The 5,763-nt window shown below is 45.0% G+C and overlaps 1 long non-coding RNA gene across 1 annotated transcript; it reads right to left on the bottom strand.

Annotated features, from left to right (window-relative positions):
• Positions 1-1,487: 1,487 nt before the first annotated feature.
• On the bottom strand, positions 1,488-4,717 carry LOC125963086 (uncharacterized). The gene is made up of 3 exons (XR_007474879.1): positions 4,328-4,717; positions 3,236-3,357; positions 1,488-2,387 (listed from the first exon to the last, which is right to left on the bottom strand). It is a non-coding gene; the product is annotated as an uncharacterized LOC125963086 (long non-coding RNA).
• Positions 4,718-5,763: the final 1,046 nt, after the last annotated feature.

The following is a 5,763-nucleotide window of genomic DNA, read 5'->3' as shown; positions in this document are numbered from 1 at the left end:
TTGTGGGCCAGCCTGGCTGGTGAAGAAGTAGGGAAGGAGAAGAAGCAAGAGGACCTCTCCGGGCAGAAGGAACAGGTTGTACAAAGATATCTGGAAGCAGAGCCCACGCTAACGTGTAATTTGTTTATCTGAAGCGTCTTCTAAATACAGGATGGTGAACCACAGGAGGTAAGACTAGGGCATGTTCTGGAAATAAACTTGTGCTGGCCTGGCCGCCCTGAGGAGCGTGTGATGGCTCCCTGAACAGTGGAAAGACATCGATGATTCTTGAGTGTGGAAGGAGGAAGGCATCACAGTTATATTTCAGGAGGGTAAGTCTGAAGTCACCGAGTGGGAACGAAACAAGACTTAAGGAACCAGTTGTAGAGATGATTATAATTCTGTGAGAGGATTTGAGGGTCTGAATTAAAGTAATGGTGGAGAACAGATATCACTGAATGTCCTTTTAAAGGCTTCTTAGGAGCATGCAAGAGCTGTAATGACCCTATGGATCCATCCACAGAGGGATGGATAAAGAAGATGTGGTATATATGCACAATGGAATACTACCCAGCCATGAAAAAGAATGAAATAATGCCATTTGCAGGAACATGGATGGACCTTGAGATTATCATACTAAGTGATGTAAGCCAGACAGAGAAACACAAGTATCTCATGATATCACTTACATGTGGAATCTAAGAAAAATTATACAAGTGAACGTATTTACAAAACAGAAACAGACTCACAGACATGGAAAACATACTTATGGTTACCAAAGGGGAAGAGGTGGGGAGGGGTAAATTAGCAGTTTGGGATTAACAAATACACACTATTATATATAAAATAGTCAACAAGGACTTACTGTGTAGCACAGGGAACTCCACTCAATACTCTGTAATAACCTATATATGAGAAAAAATTCTGAAAAACAATTGATACATGTATATGTATAACTAGATCACTTTGCTGTAAACATTGTACAAGCAAGTATAAAACATTGTAAATCATTGTACAATCAAGTATAAAACATTGTAAATCATTACAAAACACTGTAAATCAAGTATATTCCATTACAAAATAAAACTTTTTTCTAAAAACTAAAAAAAAAAAAGACCCTGTGGAACTGCCGGACTAGTCATTTTGGGGAAGAGCCCAAACCCAGAGAAATCAGGTGAGTGTTGGAGCTTTCAAGCTGCTTTGGCTCCAGTGATGATGGGCTATGGCCACTCATTTGGGTTTGGGTTTCAGTGGCGCCTTCACCCTACCCTTGGGGCCTGGAGTCTCTAAGTTCGAGCCTAAGGTAGATGCAAATCAGAACTGAACCAGCCAAACCCCACTCCAACCTCAGCACCGCACAGAAGGCTGCTCTGGGCCAGAGCAGAGGAAAAGAGGAGGACACGATAAACAACAACAGCCATGCGTCTTTGGGAAATGGGTCTGGGTGGGGTAGATTTGCTTTTGTACAAATGCAAAGTGGGTACTGTTGGCATCCGGCTGAAAATAACCCAGTTGGGAGCTAGGGGAGAAAGGTTAGATTTGAGGACTCTATTTAGGCTGTGTTGCCATGGACAGAACTGTGGGAGGGGTGAGATTTCTGAAGGAGTCGGGGGGGACGCACTCACCAGGAGAGGACCAGACCCAAAGATGCGACAGGAGGGGCAGAGATGAAGGATAAGGAGACAAGGGCGTGTCACCTTCTCCCAGAACCAGGTTCACATGCAAGGGGTGTATTCAAGTGAAGTGCCCTTGGGAGGAACCAAGAGCGGACAGAGGGAGACCAGGAGGGCAAGGAGTCAGGTAGCTCTGTTAACTCCCGCTGGAGCTGTCGGAAGGAGCCCGCCACTGCCAGGGCACAGGCAGAGAGCCCGGCTTCAAGGATCTGGGGAGTTCAGCGATGTCAGCTTTACCATAAGAGAGGCAGCAGGAAAGTCGCTCAGGCTCATGTGGTCCCTATCGAGGAGGCAGCTGAACCCTCGGAGGCCAGGCGGAGACCAAGAAGTCCAGGAGGAGTGCAGGTCCACAAGTGACCCCAGAGAGCCGTTTCAGGAAAGCCGTGGGACAAGGAAGAGGGTTTTAAAGGAGGAGAAATGAAAGGGTAAGAATTGAATAGATACAGCAAGAGGAAACTCCCACTTGGGTTGTTCAGCCATGAAATACGGTGGCAGGAAGTTCTGTCTTGAGGGGATATTTTGGGAAGCATTGTTGTCCCCGAAGTGCAGCTGAATACACGTATAGTCAAAGAAGACATAATAACTTACATTTGTAGAAAGCTACCGTCACATTGCGAGTGGAAGTCATTCTTCTTACATGGCATTCCGTAAGGGCTCATCACGTCCTGTCCGCTCCAGGAGCTGGAGTATTGGCACCATGCAGGTGAAGCATGCTCCTGTTCTGGGGAATTCTGTCTGAAAAATTCCGGGGAGGGCTCTTTACAGTCAGAACGTTGTGGAATCCATAAAACAATGACAGGAAGTGACTCTGCACACACTTTGGATTTGCAACTGGGTTATCTGTACTTTTAACTTCAGCATAAAATCCATGAACGATCTAAGATTTTTATGCTTACAGAGTATATTCTGTTCTCCCATTATCTTCCTTTCTCCCTCCATTCCCTTCTATTTCCATTCTCCCTCATTCCAGAACGACGGGACCAAGTTACCCTTGGGCCCCCAAAGGCAACAGACAGTGCGTGTGTCTCTGAGCCCACAATGAGCTGGAAGGGAGACGGCCCAGCCTGCAGGGGCTGCAACGTGCCTACTGGCCACTGCAGCCCAAGACATTCCTTATTTCACGGCTCTACTACAACTGGATGAAATCTTCAGAGAAAATAAGCACGAACCCCCCAAACTAGACACCCGAGAGTCTTAGAACACACTTACGTGAGAGCCCCTCACGGCCCTCTGAGGCAGCCGGACTCTGAGACCCCATGTCTGCATGCAGGTTGGAGCCCTGGCACCCAGGAAGGCTGAATTCCTGCCCCACCCCTGCTCTCCAGCAATGGGGAGTTTCTCTGCTGCTGGGAACCCCCAGCAGTAGCTGCCTGCTGTTTCCAAACCTGCCAGCCCTTATTGCACCGTCTCACGGATAACCACGTTAGATCTCAGATACTGCTGGGGCTTCTGCTCCTGGCCCTTGAGCTTTGCAACGACTAGCTTCCGACTGAGGTTAGCACTCCCGTCCCTACACCCTTGGAGACTGGATTTAATAACCGTCGCGCCCTCATTTTGCTCCCACCCTCGACCCTCTGGCTTACCTGGGTAGTGTGTCCCGCAGCTGCCCTCATTCCTCCATTTCCTCTTGAAGCCTGTGAGCTCCTTCACCACAGATGTCTTCCCGTGTGTTAGAACACATCATTTCAATCCCCAGAACATCCCACTGAAAAGTAAGCAGAGCCTAACAACAGTTTAAATGTGGGCATTGCTTTTCCCCTTTCAATCGACAGTATGCCTCGATTCTGTAGTTTTCCCCAGATTATAAGTTGCAAAGCAATCACAGGATCTGTTACGTTTCTTACTTATTTCTCTTGCATACAACGGTCATTAGATGAGTTTCTAACCCAATTCGGAGACAGGACACTGGGTAGAAGTGAAAGATTTCTATTATTTGTAAAATTAATCCATAAAATTCCATCTAATAGAAAGCTGAGTAACTCGCATAGGTTTAAACATATTGTTAATGAAATCACATGTTTTATCCACCCAGATAAAGCATGAGCAGATTGATTTTGCTTTTGTTTCTATCCATTTATTCACAAAGTAGTTACTCAAGCTGATAAGCTCTGAGTACGCTAAGCAAGTTGGACAAGCTTCCTGTTCTCAGGGAATTTACATTTTCTGGGAAGTGAGAGTAGGAAGCTTTCGGATGATAAGAAATATGAGAAAAGGAAAACAACTCTGCCCAAGAGCAGAATCAAAAGAAACAATGTCATCTCTCCAAAACAGTGGTTCGTTCTCACCTGGGGCAGCGTTGCCCACGATGGGACAGTCAACAATGTCTGGGTCGTTGTGGGGGTATCATCTGCAGGGGGGTGGGGTGGGGCTGCTACTGCATCCAGCGGGTGGAGGTCAGGGGTACTGCTCCCCATCCTGCAACGCACAGGGGGGCCCTCCACAAAGAAGTATCCGGACACAAGTGGCAGTGGTGCTGAGGTTAAGAAACCCTGCTCTCACGCTAGAGTTATAATGCACGTATAATTTCCTTTTATGCGTATCTGCTCTCACTGATAGACACATAAAAGACCTTGTCACTGCTTCGGAATGCCAGTAGTGTTTTTAAGATTAAAAATTGCAATTTTTTTTTCTCAAAAGAAAAGGAGTATACCTTTAAGATTTTTTTTTTTCCTTACCGTATATAATAGTCCAGTGTCCTTTCATGAAGTGTGTTCTGGAGCAAGAGATGTGACTTTCAAAATCTCACAGTAATGACCACCACCATCATTTATCTGGAGCTAGACAATCCAAGACTCTAGTTTTCAGAAATGCTCTTGTCAATCTGAATTTGTGACTTCTGGAAGTGGGAGAAACTCTGGGAAGGTTCCAGGCTCTCTACTACATAGGAATCTTTAATCCAGCATAACTGGACCCTCCTATCAGTTGCAGGCGCATCTGTGTAGTCAGATGAGCAAATTATCAGAGCAGGTACATCAAGAGAAACGTTGCTTTCTTGAAGGTATTGCCAAACATACATTCTGGACTCGTGACTCCCTGCAAAATAGAATTAAATATACTAAAATCTCCAGGATATAGACTGCCATTGACTTGTATTCGTTTGTGTTAGATTGCCAGTGAAGTCGTGAAATTTACCTAGCACCCCAGAGAGTGCTTCTGTCATTCAGGGGGTCTCCTTTAAGGCTCTCTCAACCATATTTACTTCCCTCACCTCCTTCCCTTTCCCCACCAACACCGCCTGCACCCAGCTCTGCAGTTACATCATCTTTGTCCTCCTAAGCTGCCTTCTCTCTTTTTTCTTTTTTTTTTTTAACGGACAAGAGGCTGCAGCTAGTGCTATGTCTCAAAAGATCAACTCATTACAGTGCTGTACATTCATAATGGTTGTACGTTTCCCTCTATCCTTTTTATATCTTTAATTACATTTAAGCGTTTCAGGAATCCATTATGTATCGTAATCAAACACCATCTTCCCTTGTGCATCTATTCCTGTTTTTAATCTAGACTTCTAAAATCACTGTGCTATTTTTATCTGTTTAACTCCATCCTCTCTAGTTTTCCTAGAGGAAGCGGGAGCTTTAAGGGGTCGGTCTGAGAATCCCTGCAAACCGTACAATGAAGTGAGTTGCCCAGTTAATCGTATTTATCCTCTGACAGAAAATAAGAGAGAAGACAGACACAAAAGCCCGGACTTTATAGAAAGACGAACCCAAATTCGAATCCTCTCTTAGCTTGTAAATCACTTAATCTGCTGAACCAAACGAATATAGGACTTAGTTTGAAGTTGTTATGAGGATGACAAGCATGGGGAAGGATGGCAGCCCCACAAACTTATTTCCTTTCCTGGAAAAATAATAAATGCAGGCTCCCCTTCAAAGGGAAGGGCAGCCGTGGCTCCCTTTTCCTTTCATCCTAAAATACCTATCAGTGCCTTTGTCGATTTTTCAATCAAAAATGCCATCTGGACATTTGGGGACCAAAATGCCAATCAACTTTTTCTCTACTGCAGAAATTAATTACCTACACAGACCTCACTCTTGAAGTCACCTTGACATAAGGAGGATGGGAGAAGAATTGAGCCCAAAAAAGGTTTAAAATTCATTTAAGTTTAAGA

The sequence above is a fragment of the Orcinus orca genome, chromosome X, assembly GCF_937001465.1.
Source record: "Orcinus orca chromosome X, mOrcOrc1.1, whole genome shotgun sequence".
NCBI lineage: Eukaryota > Metazoa > Chordata > Mammalia > Artiodactyla > Delphinidae > Orcinus > Orcinus orca.
The sequence above is the reverse complement of the archived record's forward strand: the minus strand, read 5'-3'. Positions and strand labels throughout refer to the sequence as shown.